At 51.0% G+C, this 20,490-nt stretch overlaps 1 protein-coding gene across 1 annotated transcript in view; it reads left to right on the forward strand.

Annotated features, from left to right (window-relative positions):
- Positions 1-20,490, forward strand: part of IL31RA (interleukin 31 receptor A) — an 883,863-nt gene that overhangs the window by 545,349 nt on the left and 318,024 nt on the right. The window lies entirely within an intron of this gene.

Consider the following 20,490-nt stretch of genomic DNA (forward strand, 5'->3'; position numbering starts at 1 on the left):
CCTCCCCTTCGAGGGGACCCCTCAAGCCATGCCACCGCATACCACCGCGTATCGGGAGATCATTTGCGACTTCTGCAGGAGGAAGTTACGGCCCTCTTGGCCAAGGGGGCCATCGAGCCCGTTTCTGGGCCAGAAGTAGGGTGTGGTTGCTACTCCCACTATTTTCTGGTACCCAAGAAGGGCAAAGGGGGTCTACGCCCTATCTTGGATCTAAGGAACGTCAACGGCTTCTTCCGGAAGGAGAAGTTCAAAATGCTGACACTGGCTCAGGTCCTAGCTGCCCAGGACCCAGGAGACTGGATGGTAGCGTTGGACTTGCAGGACGCTTATTTCCACATCCCCGTCCTGCCGGCCCACCGGCGCTACCTGCGGTTCACGGTAGGCCACGAGCACTTTCAGTTTAGCGTGCTCCCCTTTGGCCTTACCAGCGCCCCACGGGTGTTTACAAAGGTGATGGCGGTGGTCGCAGCTCATCTGCGCAGGATAGGGGTTTCAGTCTTCCCCTACCTCGACTACTGGTTGTTGAAGGCAGGCTCGCCCCAGACAGTCGTCAGCCACCTCCAGACTTCGGCAGACCTCCTGCACCAGCTGGGGTTTTCCATCAATGTGCTGAAGTCACACCTGTGCCACTCTCAGAAGCTCCTCTACATCGGAGCGGTTCTCGACTCGGCGCAGTTTCGGGTTTATCCACCCGAACAGCGGGTCCGGGATATTCAGGCTCTGATTCCACTCTTTCAGCCTCTATCCCGGGTCTCGGTCAGGTTTATGCTGCAGCTTCTGGGGTGGATGGCCTCCTGCATACTTCTGGTGCATCACGCCCAGTGGCGGATGCAGGCACTGCAGTGGGATCTGAAGTTTCAGTGGGCCCAGCATCAGGGCAACCTATGCAACCATGTGCTGATCTCGGAGGGCACTGCGAGACAGCTGCAGTGGTGGATAACGGACCGCGATTGGGTCAGTGGCAGATCCCTCTCCCTTCCCCAACTGGAGCACGTGGTTGTGATGGACGCGTCCCTCCAGGGCTGGGGAGGCCACATGGGAGGGGCGGAGATCAGAGGCCTCTGGTCTCCGGCGGAGTCTCGGCTCCATATCAACCTTTTGGAGCTGCGGGCGATTCATCTAGCACTGAAGGCATTCCTCCCCTCTGTCAAGGGGAGTGTAGTGCAGGTGTTCACGAACAACACCACCGCCATCTGGTACTGCAACAAATAGGGCGGGGTGGGGTCGTGGACCCTATGCCAGGAGGCTCTGCGACTCTGGCAGTGGCTGGAACATCAGGGCGTGACCCTGGTGGTTCAACACCTGGCAGGTTCTCTGAACGCCAGGGCGGACGAGCTCAGCCGCCGGTGCATGATGGATCACGAATGGTGTCTGAACTCGGACGTGGCGCAAGATCTCTTTCTGCAGTGGGGAGAGCCTTGGTTAGATCTATTCACCACAGAAGAGAACGCGCAATGTCATCAGTTCTCCTTGTTGGAATTTCCAAGGCGGCACTCGCTCAGAGACGCTTTTCGTCACAAGTGGAGTTGCGTTCTGTTGTTCGCCTTTCCGCCTATACCACTTCTGCCCAGAGTGCTGAAGAAGATCAAACACGACCGGGCCCAAGTCATCCTTGTGGCTCCGGACTGGGCACGAAGGTACTGGTATCCCGAGCTACTCAGTATGTCAGTCGATCTCCCGGTTCGTCTGCCTCTTCAGGAGGACCTTCTGTCGCAGCAGCAGGAACCGGTCCTCCACCCGAACCTGTCCAGTCTCCACCTCCATGCTTGGAGATTTAGCGGCAACAGTTGAAGCCATTTGACTTGCCTCCTGAAGTCTGTAATGTCATTCTGGCAGCCAGGCGTCCCTCCACAAAGTCGGTATACGCCTGTGTGAGAAGTTGGCCCGATATGCAGCGTTCGCTATTCTAGCGACCGCTATGTATCGTTCCAAACGACCCTTATGGTGATTGGTTGTAAGTCAACCTATAGACCAGCTATCCTAGTAGCGTGGATACGAGCAGTCTAAGGCTAAAGACTCGAGAGGGCGTGTTAAGCCAGCTGTTTACCACACATGTACCCCTTGAACACCAAGTGAAAGGACACCACACAAGTGTTATGAAAATAAACAGTATATTTATTAAGAATCACAACAGCCCCGTACTCTTTATGAGGACAGGGTACTAAGCACAAACCAAATCTCTTAGGAAAATACTTCAAGTGCACAATTAAAACAAATGCCCGAGGGCACGGAAAGTTCTAGTGGTCTCGGGCGGACCCGATAAGGCAAGTCGGAAGCGAGGGACTCGGGACCCTAGAGTAAAGAGGCTATGCAGGCACCGAAATGCCGAGTTACCTAGCCACGAGGGCTGCGGCTGCACAAGTCTTACAGGCGTCGGGGTCTTCGCTGACGAGCCAGGAGCCGGAAGAAAAGGAGTTGCTGGCCGGCGACCAGTGATGAATAGTTCGTAGAGATCCAAGCCTGGATCAGAGATTGATGATACCTGAAAGCAGAGGGGACCAAGTTCGTACTACTAGCCAGTAGTCAGAGGGTACCAGGAAGGCACCGGTTGGCCGTCACCTCGACCAGGTGAGTGGGCGACGCTAGGCTCTGCAGTCTCACGGACCAGGAGGCGTTGTCGGCGACCACGGTGGAGGTGTGAGCTGCCCCACGAAGGATGATGCTGTCGGCGTCGCTGGGCCCAGGATGGGGCAACAAGTCTTGGCAGATCTCAGGGCCACGTGGTAGGCCTAAGATGGCGTCTTGAGTGGACCAGGAGGGTCCGGGGTGCTTCTCGCAAAGATGGAAGCAAGGGCCAGTCTGGAGCAACCAGACCAGCAGTGATGATTGTCGGATGTCGTCACGGAAGGGCACAAGCCAGCGGCTAGTGACCAGACAACGTGCTGAGCAGCGAGCAGAAGGGCCCCACGCAGATCGTGGAGATGCTGGGAGACTGCACTTCGGCGCTGGAGCGGCTCAGGGTCGGGGCTTCTCGGACCCCAGAGCACTCACCAGAGAATTGCTTCGATGGTCGTGCTGGTTAAGAGCGTGCAGGTTCTGATGATGGCTGGTCCCTCGAGGTCTCGTCGCACCCACAGATCACAGCTGAGCTGATGACGTGGGTAGAGGTCAGAGGTGCCAGGGAAGTCGGTTCTCGTCGAGCTGGGCCGTCGGATCCTTGAGGAAGGACTTGCAGCAAACCGCAGAGTTCTTAGATGGTGCCTGCTGATGCAGGGAGACTACTCCTTAGTCACAAGGGAGAAATCTTGAGAAGAGTCTCGAAGTCCTTTCGTAGAAAGTATTCTTGATTCAAAGATGATCTAATTTGGAAGGGTCCCCGCTCCGGTCTTTATCCTAAAGAAAGGGGTGGGTACATGACTAGGTCCTGCCCTAAGGGTGGGACCAGGAAGGGGGGTAGTTACACCCCTCTCCCCTGCCGGACTTTCCCCAGGCCAGGGCTGGCGCCCCTGGAACTGGTTCTGACCGGCAGATGCGTAGTGAGCACCGGGGTGCCACTCCGCAGTCACCTCCTCGCAAAAGCCCTACCTACCCAGAATACACAAACCCTGTCTGGGACGGTGCGAACACCGCCCTCGACAGGAAACCCTTTGTCCAAGCGCTCCTCGCTGGAAGGACTCCCAGCAGCAGGAGGTCAGACTCGTGTCTGTGGTGGCAGCATCCATTTTGTGGAGCTGAGGCTTTAGTTAACTTTAACCGGGGTTCACAGTTACGTACATGTCGTGTCCCTCTAGAAGGGCGGAATGTTAACCTCGTCGCCAGAGTTGGTGAGAGGGCAGCATCCCGATTCATATGACACCTTACTCGACATGTCTTGATAACGCGGCACCGAAGTTACCGATATGGTACGCGTTATCATGGAACAGCCATTGGGTCTGGATTCCGCAAGCTGCAACCGGGCTCGGCTCGGGCCAGAACACAGTTCACACGAGCCCACGCACTCTGCCTTCAGGATTGTCAGGGCCTGCCATAGGAGTGACTGATAGGAACTCGGGTGTCCATTGTATGGTTAGATATAGAGCTACTATATCTAAAGCAAAGGGTGATTACACGACTTCGCCCCAGCTGTCATGCAGCCAGTTGTGTCAAATTTAGGAGGCCAGCCAGGGGTGGCATAATACATGCTGCAGCCCCTGGCGGCCCTGGGTACACCTATGCCCTGAGTTACAGGGTCTGATAAGGTGGCCCAGTACCAATTGGTAAATGCACCTAGGGTACATCTCGTAATTTAGAAAGAGAACAGCCAGGCTGTGGGTCTGATTAGCAGGCCCACAGCCAGAGAAAGTCGTAAACCAGTGAAACAAAAGCAAAAAATCTGGGTGATCATAGGATTGCAGACCCTACTCTCCTACATGACCCCCCCCCAAACGTCGGAACAATAAGCTAACCTTGACCAGGTGAGTCTTCTTGTTCTAAGTGGAAATATCTGGAGAGCCCATCGGCATTGCCATGATCAGTACCAGGTCTATGTTCCACTGTAAAGTCCATCCCCTGTAGGGAAATGGACCACCTAAGCAGTTTGGGGTTTTCACCCTTCATCTGATTTAGCCACAAGAGGGGCTTATGGTCGGTCTGAATCTTGAAGTGAGTGCCAAACAAGTATGGCCTCAGCTTCTTCAGGGCCCAAACCACAGCAAAGGCCTCCCTCTCAATAGCTGACCAATTCTTCTCTCTAGGGGTCAGCCTTCTGCTTATAAAAGCAATGGGCTGGTCTTGACCATCAAAATTCAGTTGAGAAAGAAAAGCTCCCACACCCAACTCAGAAGCATCTGTTTGGACAATGAATGGTTTGGAGTAGTCCGGACTCTTAAGGATAGGCGCCGTGCACATGGCCTGCTTTAGGTCATCGAATGCTTTTTGACAGCTCGCTGTCCACTGAACCTTCTTTGGCATTTTCTTACTTGTCAGTTTGTTTAATGGTGTCACGACGGAACTATAGTTCCTGACAAACTTTCGGTAGTATCCAGTCAGGCCCAAGAAAGCTCGAACCTGAGTCTGGGTGGTTGGAGGAGCCCAGTCCCTGATTGACTGTATCTTGCTCTCCAGTGGCTGAACCTGGCCTCCACCTACAAGGTGGCCCAGGTATACAACCTGTGTCTGCCCTATCTGGCACTTGGTGGCCTTGATAGTGAGGCCTGCTGCTTGCAGAGCCTCTAACACTTTCCGCAGGTGGACCAGGTGATCCTCCCAGGTGGAGCTAAAGACAGCAATATCGTCAAGATACGCCGCACAGAAGTCATCCAGCCCAGTAAGGACTTGATTCACCAACCTTTGGAAGGTGGCAGGTGCATTTTTCAGACCAAAGGGCATCACCACGAACTGATAATGCCCACCAGGGGTTGAAAATGCGGTCTTAGGCTTGGCGTCCTCAGCTAACCTGATTTGCCAATACCCAGCTGTCAGATCAAACGTACTTAAGTAGTTGGCCGAAGCCAATCTATCGATAAGCTCGTCTGCCCTTGGTATTGGGTGGGCGTCAGTCTTAGTGACTGCATTGAGACCCCTGTAGTCTACGCAGAACCTCATCTCTTTCTACCGCCCGGGGTGTGAGGTTTCGGCACTAGAACTACGGGACTAGCCCAAGGGCTATCCGAGGGTTCAATGACTCCCAGCTCCAACATTTTCTGCACTTCGCTCTTGATGCAGTCTCTAACGTGATCAGGCTGCCGGTAGATTTTACTCTTGACGGGCAAGCTGTCACCAGTGTCAACCTCATGGGTGCACCAATTGGTCTGACTGGGTGTTAGAGAAAACATATGTCTGAAAGACTGAAGAACCTGTTTACAGTCTTTCTGTTGATGTTCGGAGAGGCTGCCACAAAAGACAACACCATCTACCGATCCATCTTCAGGATTCTGAGTGAGCAGGTCGGGGAGAGGGTCACTCTCCTCCTCCTGTCCCTCATCTAGGGCCATGAGCAAACTCATGTCCTTCCTGTCGACATATGCCTTGAGCCTGTTGACATGAAGCACCCTGTGGGGGCTCCGGGGAGTTCCCAGGTCGACCAGGTAGGTGACCTCTCCCTTTTTCTCCAGGATGGTGTAGGGCCCGGACCATTTGTCCTTGAGTGCTGCTGGGGCCACTGGCTCCAACACCCACACCTTCTGTCCGGGCTGATAAACAGTCAAGACAGCCTTTTGGTCATGCCAAGCTTTTTGGAGTTCTTGGCTGGCCTTAAGGTTTTCAGATGCCTTCTCCATGTATTCAGCCATCCGCGAGCGGAGGCTAAGCACATAGTCCACTATGTTGGCTGCAGGCTTTTTGAGAGGTCTCTCCCATCCTTCCTTCACCAAACACAGGGGTCCTCTTACAGGATGTCCGTACAGAAGTTCAAAAGGGCTGTAGCCAACCCCCTTCTGTGGGACTTCTCTGTAGGCGAACAAGAGGCAGGGGATCAGGACGTTCCATCTACGCCGAAGCTTTTCCGGTAGTCCATGAATCATCCCTTTCAGGGTCCTGTTGAATCTCTCAACAAGCCCATTGCATTGTGGATGATAGGGTGTAGTGAACTTGTAGTTGACACCACATTCCTTCCACATAGCAGTTAAGTAGCTCGACATAAAGTTTGCACCTCTGTCGGAGACGACCTCCTTATGGAAGCCCACTCTGGAGAATACTCCAACTAGGGCTCTTGCCACCACAGGTGCTGTAGTGGTCCTAAGGGGAATAGCTTCAGGATACCTGGTGGCATGATCCACTACCACCAGTATAAACTTGTGCCCTGATGCTGTTGGTGGTTCCATGGGACCGACGATGTCGATCCCCACCCGTTCAAAGGGCACCCCCACCACAGGCATTGGTATAAGGGGGGCCTTTGTCGTGCCACCTGACTTACCACTGGCTTGGCAAGTGACACAGGAGCGGCAAAACTCCTTGGTATCTTCGTTCATGTGAGGCCAGTGAAAGTGTGAGACAAGCCTGTCCCACGTCTTCGTCTGGCCTAAGTGACCTGCTAAGGGAATCTCGTGGGCCAAGGTAAGTAGGAAACCTCGCTGAGACAAGGGTACAACCAGCCTCCTGGTCATGCCAGGCTTGGGGTCTCTTGACTCAGTGTACAGGAGTCCGTCTTCCCAGTATACCTTGTGGGTACCTGTGGCGTTCCCAGCAGCCTCAGCAGCAGCCTGCTGTCTGAGGGGTTCAAGAGAAGGGCAGTCTAACTGGTCCTTCCCCAGGTCTTCCCTTGAGGGTCCCCCTGAACCCAAGAATTCAACTTGATCAAGTTCGAACTCCCGAGGCTCAGTTTCCCTCAATTCTTGTAGGTCAGCCTCCTCTGAGACTTGATCCACGACCTGGGGCAAGGGGGAAGGCGCCGCCTTAACCCTACTGCTCTTTTTCTTGGGAGGTGTCTGGTCCGTTGTTCCAGGATCCAGCACCTGTTCAGTGGGGCATTTCCTGACCTGTGACCTGGTCACAGCGAACACATGTGCTGGCAAACCTAACATTTCCATGTGAGTCCGATGCTCCACTTCTGACCATTGTGATGACTCCAAATCATTGCCCAACAAACAATCCACTGGGAGGTCTGAACTAACTACAACCTTCTTTTGGCCAGTTACCCCTCCCCAGGAGAAAGCTACAATTGCCATACTGTGATTGGTAGTGACATTGCTTGCATTGGTCACCAGGAATTCTGTACCTGGCATGATCTGTCCAGGGTCCACAAAGTTAGGCGTCACCATGGTGACGCTGGCACAAGTGTCCCTATAGGCCTGAGCCATCTTTCCATTTATGAAAGGCGTCTGTCTGTATTTGCCCAAAGTATTGGGACTTATGTCAGGGGACACGTCCACGTCCCCTGTACTGACAAGGACAGCCTGAGTGAGTGTGCCAACTAAGTTGTCACGCCCCTCAGAACCCAGGGTTAACCCTACTAAACCCTTGGGAGGCGCACTACCACTGCTGACTGTACTAGGGGGCACAGGTGCCTTAGGGGCTGCAGTGGCAGGAGTCTGCCCTCCTCCTTTCTTGGTGCACTCACTAAACCAGTGAGATTTACTCTTACAGTACTGGCACCATCTTTTGGATTGGCCTTCTTTCTTCTTTTGGGGAGCCTGACCCCCACCCTCTTTGGGTTGTTGGGGACCTGTCGAAGACTTCTGGTCGTTTTGTTCCCCCTTAGAATCTTTACCCTTCTGGTCTGCTTTCTTCTGACCACCTTGATTCTGGCCCTGGCTCTGTTTAACTCTCGTACGAACCCATCTGTCTGCCTTCTTTCCCAATTCTTGGGGAGAGGTCAGATCCTAGTCGACAAGATGCTGATGCAACAACTGGTTCTGACAATTGTTTAAAATTTGTTCTCTCATCATCAAATTATACAATCCTCTGTAATCAGTAACCTTACTGCCCAGCAACCAGCCCTCAAAAGCCTTAGTGGCACAATCGACAAAGTCAGACCAGTCTTGAGCCTGCGTTTTCTGGGTATCCCTGAACAGCACCCTGTACTGCTCAGTGGTTAGGCCGAACCCTTCAATGAGTGTATTTTTCAAGACTTGGTAATCGTTAGCATCCTCCACCCTTGTGGTGAGGAGCTTGTCTCTTCCTTTTCCTTCAAAGGAGAGCCACAAGATAGCTGCCCACTGACTCTGGGGAACACCTTGCACAGTGCAGGCCCTCTCCAAAGCAGTAATCCATTTGTGGATGTCGTCCCCTTGTTTAAAGGGGGGCACTATCTTCCCAAGGTGTTTCTTATCAAAACTCCTTTCCCTATTGCTAGGTACAATGCTGCCACCAGTGGGGACTACCCCACTTAACTGTTGCTCTCTAGCAAAGGCAAGCCTTTCTTTGGCCAGGGCAAGTTCTTCCCTTTCAATCCTCAGATTAGCTGCCCTTTCCTTAGCTTCGTACACTCTCCGCTGAGGGGACGTCATCCCTCTTTGAGAAGAGTTGTGAGAGCCATTGGTTTGAAGGGATCTGCCAGAGTCTCTTGACAGAGATCGGGCTCGTCCATTCCCAATGTTAAGCTGACCTGACAGTAGCGCTGGGGGTCCCCCAGTACCGCTATCATGTTTGCTTAAGTTGGACCGGGTTAGTCTGACGACTTCTACCTGTCCCTTATCTGCCTCATCCCCAGAGGGATCCTCATCCTCATCATCCTCCACATCTTCGTTCTCAGTTGCGAGGTGGATGAGGTCAGGATCGTCTCTGGTTCCCTCGAGGGGAGGCATGTCTCCTTCTGGATTAGAAGAGCTGGGACGGGTCTCAGCTTTTCTGGCATCATAAGTCTCCAAGAGACCAATCAGAAAGGACGTTGTGGGGTTAGACCCCTGCTTGATCTTCCTGGAGTGACACACTTGTCTTAACTCCTTGAAGCTCAGCACAGTATATCTCGAAGGGATGACCTGTGGAGGGTCAACTGACACAAGGGGAGACTCAGAGTTTCCTCCTTTGTCCGACATACTGTTTCTAGTGTGGTGTAAGTGATGCACCTACCTACACTATGTGTTTACCTACTGTTCCCTTGCTAAGAGTTGCAGCCAAGGTGTGCTAAGCCTTGAGGAGCTGCAACAGCTGGTTCAGTAGAACTCAGAGTATTCTAAGCTTTAGTTATATGTACTAACAGTACTTATGTGATCTTTCAACAAGATATTCTTAGGATACGTGTGGTAAATAACAGCAAGCTCAAATCCCAACCGCTGCTCACCAATGTGAGAAGTTGGCCCGATATGCAGCGTTCGCTATTCTAGCGACCGCTATGTATCGTTCCAAACGACCCTTATGGTGATTGGTTGTAAGTCAACCTATAGACCAGCTATCCTAGTAGCGTGGATACGAGCAGTCTAAGGCTAAAGACTCGAGAGGGCGTGTTAAGCCAGCTGTTTACCACACATGTACCCCTTGAACACCAAGTGAAAGGACACCACACAAGTGTTATGAAAATAAACAGTATATTTATTAAGAATCACAACAGCCCCGTACTCTTTATGAGGACAGGGTACTAAGCACAAACCAAATCTCTTAGGAAAATACTTCAAGTGCACAATTAAAACAAATGCCCGAGGGCACGGAAAGTTCTAGTGGTCTCGGGCGGACCCGATAAGGCAAGTCGGAAGCGAGGGACTCGGGACCCTAGAGTAAAGAGGCTATGCAGGCACCGAAATGCCGAGTTACCTAGCCACGAGGGCTGCGGCTGCACAAGTCTTACAGGCGTCGGGGTCTTCGCTGACGAGCCAGGAGCCGGAAGAAAAGGAGTTGCTGGCCGGCGACCAGTGATGAATAGTTCGTAGAGATCCAAGCCTGGATCAGAGATTGATGATACCTGAAAGCAGAGGGGACCAAGTTCGTACTACTAGCCAGTAGTCAGAGGGTACCAGGAAGGCACCGATTGGCTGTCACCTCGACCAGGTGAGTGGGCGACGCTAGGCTCTGCAGTCTCACGGACCAGGAGGCATTGTCGGCGACCACGGTGGAGGTGCGAGCTGTCCCACGAAGGATGATGCTGTCGGCGTCGCTGGGCCCAGGATGGGGCAACAAGCCTTGGCAGATCTCAGGGCCACGTGGTAGGCCTAAGATGGCGTCTTGAGTGGACCAGGAGGGTCCGGGGTGCTTCTCGCAAAGATGGAAGCAAGGGCCAGTCTGGAGCAACCAGACCAGCAGTGATGATTGTCGGATGTCGTCACGGAAGGGCACAAGCCAGCGGCTAGTGACCAGACAACGTGCTGAGCAGCGAGCAGAAGGCCCCACGCAGATCGTGGAGATGCTGGGAGACTGCACTTCGGCGCTGGAGCGGCTCAGGGTCGGGGCTTCTCGGACCCCAGAGCACTCACCAGAGAATTGCTTCGATGGTCGTGCTGGTTAAGAGCGTGCAGGTTCTGATGATGGCCGGTCCCTCGAGGTCTCGTCGCACCCACAGATCACAGCTGAGCTGATGACGTGGGTAGAGGTCAGAGGTGCCAGGGAAGTCGGTTCTCGTCGAGCTGGGCCGTCGGATCCTTGAGGAAGGACTTGCAGCAAACCGCAGAGTTCTTAGATGGTGCCTGCTGATGCAGGGTGACTACTCCTTAGTCACAATGGAGAAATCTTGAGAAGAGTCTCGAAGTCCTTTCGTAGAAAGTATTCTTGATTCAAAGATGATCTAATTTGGAAGGGTCCCCGCTCCGGTCTTTATCCTAAAGAAAGGGGTGGGTACATGACTAGGTCCTGCCCTAATGGTGGGACCAGGAAGGGGGGTAGTTACACCCCTCTCCCCTGCCGGACTTTCCCCAGGCCAGGGCTGGCGCCCCTGGAACTGGTTCTGACCGGCAGATGCGTAGTGAGCACCGGGGTGCCACTCCGCAGTCACCTTCTCGCAAAAGCCCTACCTACCCAGAATACACAAACCCTGTCTGGGACGGTGCGAACACCGCCCTCGACAGGAAACCCTTTGTCCAAGCGCTCCTCGCTGGAAGGACTCCCAGCAGCAGGAGGTCAGACTCGTGTCTGTGGTGGCAGCATCCATTTTGTGGAGCTGAGGCTTTAGTTAACTTTAACCGGGGTTCACAGTTACATACATGTCGTGTCCCTCTAGAAGGGCGGAATGTTAACCTCGTCGCCAGAGTTGGTGAGAGGGCAGCATCCCGATTCGTATGACACCTTACTCGACATGTCTTGATAACGCGGCACCGAAGTTACCGATATGGTACGCGTTATCATGGAACAGCCATTGGGTCTGGATTCCGCAAGCTGCAACCGGGCTCGGCTCGGGCCAGAACACAGTTCACACGAGCCCACGCACTCTGCCTTCAGGATTGTCAGGGCCTGCCATAGGAGTGACTGATAGGAACTCGGGTGTCCATTGTATGGTTAGATATAGAGCTACTATATCTAAAGCAAAGGGTGATTACACGACTTCGCCCCAGCTGTCATGCAGCCAGTTGTGTCAAATTTAGGAGGCCAGCCAGGGGTGGCATAATACATGCTGCAGCCCCTGGCGGCCCTGGGTACACCTATGCCCTGAGTTACAGGGTCTGATAAGGTGGCCCAGTACCAATTGGTAAATGCACCTAGGGTACATCTCGTAATTTAGAAAGAGAACAGCCAGGCTATGGGTCTGATTAGCAGGCCCACAGCCAGAGAAAGTCGTAAACCAGTGAAACAAAAGCAAAAAATCTGGGTGATCATAGGATTCCAGACCCTACTCTCCTACAGCCTGCAGGTGGAACAGATTTGTGGCATGGTGCACAGCAAAGGCTGTGGATCCTCTCTCTGCCCCTCTTTCTGAGGTTCTCCTCTTCCTTCTTTCTCTTGCCCAGCAGGACTCTGCTCTAGGCACTATCAAGGGCTACCTTTCTGCCCTTTCAGCCTTTTTAAGGCTGCCTGATCAACCTTCTTTGTTCAAGTCCCCTATTGTAACTAATTTTCTGAAAGGCATCACACACACGTTTCCACCTGTTCCTTTCGTGATGCCTCAGTGGGACTTGAACCTGGTTCTTACCTATCTGATGTGCGCTCCCTTTGAGCCACTTCACAACTGTCCTCTCCGCCTTCTTACTCTGAAGACTGCTTTCCTGGTTGCCATCACCACTGCCAGGAGAGTGAGTGAGCTCTAGGCTCTTTCATCCAAACCTCCTTTCCTTTCTGTCCATCCGGACAAGGTTGTGCTGCGGACAAGACCCTCTTTCCTGCCCAAGGTTGTCACGGCCTTCCACATCGGGCAGTATATCACCTTGCCCACCTTCTTTCCGCCTCCGCATCCCTCACAAGAGGAAGAGCGGCTCCACCGTCTGGACCCAAAACGTGCGCTCTCATTCTATCTGGATTGCACGCGCTAGTTCCGGGTGGATGACCAACTCTTTGTTGGTTACGTGGGTGCTAGGAAGGGAAGGGCGGTACACAAGCGGACCTTCTCTCGGTGGGTCGTCTTGTGTATCAAGGCTTGTTACTCCTTGGCAAAGAAGGAACCTCCTGTTGGGCTGAGGGCCCATTCCACTCGGGCCATGGAGGCTACTACTGCCCTGGGTCGGGGAGTCCCCTTGCAGGACATTTGTCAGGCAGCTACGTGGGGCTCGCTGCACATTTTTGCAAGACACTACTGCCTGGACAGCCATGTCCGGAGGGATGGCTTCTTTGGCCGTTCCGTCCTCCAGGACTTTCTGCTGTGATTATTGGTTCGCAGACCCACCACCGGGGTTGGTATTGCTGGGGTATCTATTCTAAGGTAAGGAATCTAATACTAACCTGTTTCTTTCAGATGAACAAGTTACTTACCTTCGGTAACGATATATCTGTAAGAAAAAGAAGTTAGTATTAGTTTCCTTACCGCCCCACCCATCCTCCCGATATCTAGGGTTAAGGTCATCCCCTTTCAGGGCCCTAGTTTCAATGGCACCAGTGTTGGTTTTTAACATGGCTCTGCGTTTCTGGCGCGGAAAAGCTGTGTATAAGAACTGATGTCAGCACGTGGAGGCGGCATCTAAGTACTCCGACGATGTCATCACGGCGCCGACGACGGACGCAGAGCCGCAGACGACGCCTACCGACGCGCAAGGGTACTGCTACGCAAAAATTTCCGGATCCAGTCTGACGCCTGGGGATATTCTAAGGTAAGGAATCTAATACTAACTACTGTTTCTTACAGATATATCATTACCGGAGATAAGTAACTTGTTCGTCATGGCTGTAGGAGAGTAGGGTCTGCAATCCTATGGTCACCCCAGATTTTTGCTTTTTTCTTCACTGGTTTATGCCTTTCCCTGGCTGTGGGCCTGCTAATCAGACCCACAGCCTAGCTGTTCTCTCTCTAAATTGACATCCATGTACTTTAGGTGCATTTACCAATTGTTATTGGGTCACTGTTGTAAGTCCTTGTTCAGTGTACCATAGCTACTCAGGGCATAAGGGCACCCAAGGCCTACCAGGGGCTGCAGCATGTATTGTGCCACCCCTGGCTGGCCATCTAAACAGACACAACTGGCTGGTAACACAGCTGGGGCAAGGTGGTGTAATCACCCTTTGCTTTAGATACAGTATACCTATATCTAACCCTAAAATAGACACATACACTTCTATAAGTCACTCCTATGGCAGGCCTTAGCAATCCTGGAGGCAGAGTGCTTGGAATCATGTGAGATGGTGCTCTCGCATGAGCTGAGCCTGTCTGCAGCTTTCGGAACCAAGTCCTTTAGCTGTTTCCATGATATCGCTATACCATATACTCTTAAGTGCATTATAATCCTCGCGGTTATTGCTAACTTTGGCATAGCATTATCAAAACATGTCGAGTAAGGTGTCGTACGAATTGGAATACTACACCCTCGACAGTTCTGGTGACGGGGGTAGCATTCCACCCTTTTAGAGGGACACGACATGTATGTAACTGAGAACCCCGGTTAAAGTTAACTCGAGCCTCAGCATCACAAAATGGATGCTGCCACCACAGACACGAGTCTGACATCCTGCTGCTGGGAGTCCTTCCAGCGAAGGAGGCCTGGACAAAGAGTTTCCTGCCTTGGGAGGGCTAGCACCACCCCGGACAAGATTTTGTGTATTGAGGTAGGACAGGCTGAAAGGAATGAGACATGCCTGGGGCACACAAGGTGTCCCTGTGCATACCCCGGTTCAAACCAGTTGCTGGGGCACTCCAGCCCCAGCTCTGGCGCAAAACCGGACAAAGGATAGGGGGTGTAACCACCCCCCTTCCTGGTCCCACCCATAGGAAGGACCTAGTCGCAGTACAACCCCCTTTAGGAGAATAAAGGTAGGAGCTGGTCCCATTCCAAATTAGATTATCCTGATTTGAAGCTCTACAAAGAAGAAACTCTGGACTTCGACGTTCTGCTCCACAGAAGACTGAAGAAAATCTCCCTTGTGGCCAAGGAGTGACCACCCTGCACAAGCAGGCACCATCAAGCGTCCTAGCGGTTCACTTTGTCGTCCTTCCCGGTGGAACCAGACTTCAGAGCCCGACAAGAACCGGACTTCCAGACCTCTCCGACCTCTACCTACATCTGCAGCACAGCTGAGATCCATGGGTGCGACGAGACACGTGGGACCGGCCATCTTGGAGAAACTGCACTTCGCTTCCAGCACGACTCCAGAGGCATCCTCGAGAAAGTGCTTTGGGGATTGAGAAGCTCCAGCCCCGAGCAGCTCCTGCACAGAAGATCAGCCCTCCAGCATCCACGAGATCTGCGTGGGGCCCTTTTGCTTGATTGCTGCTCGACGCTATGTCTGGTCACTTGCTGGCTGGCTAGTGGCCTCCTAGACGATGATCCTTGAAATCTACAACGCTGGTCTGGTTGCTCCAGACTGGCCCTTGCTTCCTTCCAAAAGAGAAGCACCCCGGACCCTCCTGGTCCGCACCAGACGCCATCTCCACTCACCGCGTGGGTTGCCTTTGCCAAGGCCTGTTGACTCCGAATCTGGATCCGACATCGCTGACAGCGAGAGCCTGCGTGGGACAGCTTGTGCCTCCATCCTGGTCATCGAAGACACCTCCTGGTCCACGTGGCTGCAGAGTCAAGCGTCCACTCTTCACCTGATCGCGACGACAGCATCTGGTTCCTTCCTGGTTCCACTCCGGTCACTGGCTAGTGACTGTGAACATTATCCCCTCTGCTTTCAGGTCTCCATCTTCCTCGATCCACCCTTGGATCGCTCCGGACATCTTCCTCCTGGTCGCCTGCAGCATCTTTCTTCAAGGCTCCATAGACTTCGACGAGGAAACCCGACACACTTTCACACCTATGCACCCGCAGCCCGTGGGTGGGGTAACGAGAGCATTTTGGTGCCCAAGGGTAGATTGACTCTCCTAGTGTCCAGGTATCCTGTAGTTTTAGTCTCAACCAGTCGGAACTGTCTTTTACTTACCTTTTTGTAACTTGTAGTGTCCATTGACTCTGTACCGCATGTCGCATGTGAGTTCACACTCTGCACACGCGTCCCATGGGCCTCCTGCCCCTTACCTAAGGTTAGGGTAGTGTAGTCCCAGCGATTCTACAGCCTCTGGACAGCTCTATTTCTTCTATCGATTTCCTTACACCAGGGGTCTCCAAACCGGTCCTGGAGGGCCGGATCCATGCCAGAATTTTTAAATTACTACATGTATCTCAATGGGGATATCCCAAAAATCTGGCATGGATCCGGCCCTCCAGGACCGGTTTGGAGACCCCTGCCTTATACCATTTACTTAGTATATGGTTTGCCGTGCCCCTAGGGCACCATTGTAATTTGTGCAACTTATCGTATTTTTCTTAAGAGTCTTATGTGCTTAGTCCTCTGATCTCATAAAGAGCAGAGAGGTGTTTTGTTAGTAATAAATATATTGTTTATTTTCATAACAACCTGTGTGGTGTCCTTTCATTTGGTATTCAAGGGGTTATATGTGGTAAAACAGCTGGCTTCACATGCCAAAAGAGTTTAGCCTAAGACTGCTTTGTCCATGCTACCATTAGGATAGCTGGTCTATAAGGTTGACTTACAACCAATCACCATAAGGGTTGTTTGGACTGATACAAGGTGATCACTAGAACTAGTGATCATCATTTATCAGGCCAACTTCTCACAATGTCTTCAAAGTACAGAGTTTGCCGCAAAGCCGTCAGGGCGTGCACGCATCGTCTTCACATTGGAGCATCGAAGGGCCATCTTGTTGCATCGCAACCGGAACGCATCATGAGAATCTACTCATCACCTCCTCTCCGGTAAGGATCAAGGCGCATTCCCTACTCTGCAAAAGCATTGAGGCGCAACGCATCGTCTCTCCCCAAGGAACCGACGCATCTCCATTCCTGCAAACCTTTTGTTTGTTTTGCAATGCACATCCAGGTACTTTGTTGAGAACTTTGCCGCATTTATCACCAACTTGAATTAAGCAACTTCTACCATCTTTAAGTCAATCTTAAGTACAGTATTGTGGATTTGTGTTGTTTTTTGTCTTGTGTTAAGTCTATATAAAGAATACGTATTTTTTATAAAACCTGTGTGGTGTCCATCTGTAGTGTTTTCACTGTATTACTGTGTATATTCACAAACACTTAACACACTTCCTCTGAGATAAGCCTGTCTGCTCGTGCCAAGCTACCAAGGGGGTGAGTAGGGGTTCTCTAGGAGTGTAATCCCCTTATCCTGACTTAGAAGCAAGGGTCCCTATTTGGTCAAAGGTGTATACCATTGCTAACTAGAGACCCCCAGTTCTAACACTCCCCTCCACTACGTTTCCTCCTTTTGATGGCTTAGCGCTGAACTTGACATACCTACAGAAATCAAATCCTTCCCAGCTTCAGCAAACATTGTGCAGGTTTTTCAAGGAATGCCAATGTAATTAGCAAATGACACGTGCCGCCCCCTTTTCTTTAACTGTCCCTACCGAAAGCTCTACATACACTTAAAAATTCTATGAGAAGGCTAAATCTCTGCCGGATTTCTTACAGATCCATAAAGTAGTGCCAAACGTATTATTTTATTTATTTTTATTTTATTTTATATGCTTGTAAAGCGCCAGACAAGACCCCCGAAGGGGTATCTCCGCGCTATAACTGCAGATGGAAATGAGAGTAAAAAGATGTGTCCAGGGATGAGAAGACAATTAATAGCTGGGAAACAAATGGGTTTTTAGATTTTTTCTAAACGCCATGTGATTGGTGATTGACCTCAGTACGAACGGCAATGAGTTCCATAAGGTGGGTCCGGTGTGGGCCAGTGCACGGCCACCTTGTCTGGTTTTCTTAATTCTAGGTATTTTAAGTAGTAGCTGGTCGCTGGAACGCAAGGAGCGTCCCGGGATGTAGGGCTGAAAGATGTCTATGAAATACTTAGGGCCCATCCCCATTAGACTCTTGTGTATTGTACACAGAGTCTTGAACTGAACTCGCTTCTTCACAGGAAGCCAGTGAAGCTGAGACAGTAGGGGGCAGGATGGTGTCCTGGGAGGAGCATTCATGACGATCCTTGCGGCAGTATTTTGAATGACCTGCAATTTCTTGATTTGCTCCTCATTAGCTCCTTGGAGCAATCCATTGCAATAGTCGATCCTACTAATAACAAGAGCCTGCACCAGAGTTTTTCTATAGTGATCCGGGAGATGGGGAAAGACACGTCTTAGCATCCCTATAGCCCGGAAGCAGGTGCCGGCTACTTGATTGACATGGTCCTTAAAAATGAGTTGTTGGTCAAATAATACTCCCAAGTTCTTGACCTTGCTTTTGGGGGTGGGAACAGGACCAAGTTCCAGAGGCCACCAGTCTGATGACCAGTGTGTCGTTGCTTGACCGAACAACACAACTTCGGTTTTCCCGACATTGCACTGCAGACAGTTAGATGACATCCAGTCTGCAATGGCTCTCATACCATCTGCAAAAGATCTTTTTATTGCAGGTGTAAGAGTTTTAAAGGGAAAAAGAAGTTGGGTGTCGTCAGCGTACGATACAGGGGTGAACCCGAAAGATCTTGCTAGGTTGGCAAGGGGGGCCACATATATGTTGAAAAGTGTGGGGCTCAGACAGGAGCCCTGTGGCACCCCCTTATTGAGCTCCCTGTGGGTGGACTTGTGGGAGCCTAGCCTAAACTCTTGGGAACGCCCGGACAGGAAACTCTCCAACCATGCCAAAGCCTCTCCCTCTATTCCCACCTCCTTCAGGCGATGGAAAAGCACCTTGTGAGACACCGTATCAAAAGCGGCGGAAAGGTCCAACAGCACCAGAATCATAGAGCAACCATCATCCAGTGCCATTTTGATGTTATTGGTCACTGTTTGAAGTGCTGATTCTGTGCTGTGGTTTGGCCTGAACCCAGATTGAGAATGGTCCAGGCCTTCCGTCGCTTCAAGGTGTTGAGAGAGATAGGTGTTCACGTGCTTCTCCGTGATCTTGCCTAGGTAAGGTAGGAGAGAGATGGGACGTAGGTTGGATAGGTCTGTCCAGGGGGATGATGCCTTTTTTCTTATCGGGTTCACCACTGCCTTTTTCCAATCTACCGGGACTTGGCCTGTTCTGAGGGAGATGTTTACCATTTCAAGTATATGGGGACCTAATAAAGGGATCAAAGGACCGACCATTCTGGCTGGTACAAGGTCATTGGGGGATCCTGTTTTGATATGGGTACAGAGAGTAAGAAGCTCTGTGTGAGTGATGGAGGGGAAAAACGTCAAGGAGGGTTTATTGTCTGAAGCGGGAGTTGTGGTGGGGCCGATTTTAGTTTGATTTTTGCTGGAATTTTTGGCAGCTAATATTTTTTCATAGATAATGTTGATTTTATCCTCGAAAAACAGCGAGACTTTGTCGCACAAATCCTGTGAAAAGTCATCTGAACTTTCACACGCCGTAGGTTTTATAAAGTTTTGCAGGATATTAAAAAGTTCTTTAGGGCTGTTGCCTGCTTCTGCTATTTGTTGTGTCAATTGTAATTTCCTCGCTGACTTAATGTTTTTGTAGTATTCTGATTGGACCTTTAGGAAAATCAATCGATTGTTTTCAGTTTTGGTTTTTCTCCAGGCTTTCTCAATACGTCTACATTTTTGTTTCTCTGCTCTCAGTTCTTTTGTATACCATTTTTCTTGTTTTGATACTGGGTGTTGTTTATGTCTTTTTAGAGGAGCAATGGTGTCAATGGTTTTTTTAATAGATTCATTCAGCTTGGCTAAAGCAGTGTCTGCTGTATCAGATTGCAAAAAAATAGGATCTGTCCATGCCTCTTGAGCCGTATTGACATTAACTTTGTGCCATTGACGTCTCCAAGAGGGGGGGGAGGGGACATTCTTTATGGGTCTCGCAGGGGTTGGTAGTGTGAATTCCAACAAAGAGTGGTCAGTCCACGATATGCTTGTAGCCAAGGAACAATTTATTTTAGTAGAGTTAGAGAAAATAAGATCGAGCATGTGTCCTCCTATATGAGTAGGTCCATGATTTTTTAATTCCAAGCCCAGATTCAATAAGTCTGTGATTAGAGCCGTGGATTCGGTCAACATTGGCTGGTCAACGTGTATATTAAAATCACCTAGAAGCAAAAAATCTTCTTTTGATTTTATATGTGGGGCTAAGATTTCTTGAAGAGTAAGTGCAAAATTAGGATCTGCTCCCGGGGGTCGATAAACCAGGGCCCCTTTCCAGGTGAAATGATTAGTTAGGTGAATTTTAAAAAGCAGAGTTTCTAGTTGTGCGCTTGAGTGTTGTTCAATAATTGTACAATGTATATGATCCCTATATATAATTGCTAAACCGCCTCCGGTTTTAATATCTCTGTCAAGGTGTTTAATCTTATACCCAGAGGGAATCCCCATTGCAATGGCTGTGACAGTGTGGGGTTTTAGCCAGGTTTCCACAAGGAAACATATATCCGGTTGGATAGAATGTATTAAGTCCCAGATCTGGTGCTGATGTTTAGGTAAGGAACGTACGTTTAATAGAAAGCTTTTCAAACCCTTGACAGAGGTATGACGGTCTGGGGGGGACACGTTGTTGTTGGATAGGCGTCGACATTCAGGGCAGGAGTAGGCAGCCTCAATGCGATGCCAGGGTATGACTGTACTACAACATGTGGCAGGTCTAAGACTGCGTAAAATTAGGGATGAATAATAGAGGGGTT

Source organism: Lissotriton vulgaris, chromosome 3_1 (genome assembly GCF_964263255.1).
Source record: "Lissotriton vulgaris chromosome 3_1, aLisVul1.2, whole genome shotgun sequence".
Classification (NCBI taxonomy): domain Eukaryota; kingdom Metazoa; phylum Chordata; class Amphibia; order Caudata; family Salamandridae; genus Lissotriton; species Lissotriton vulgaris.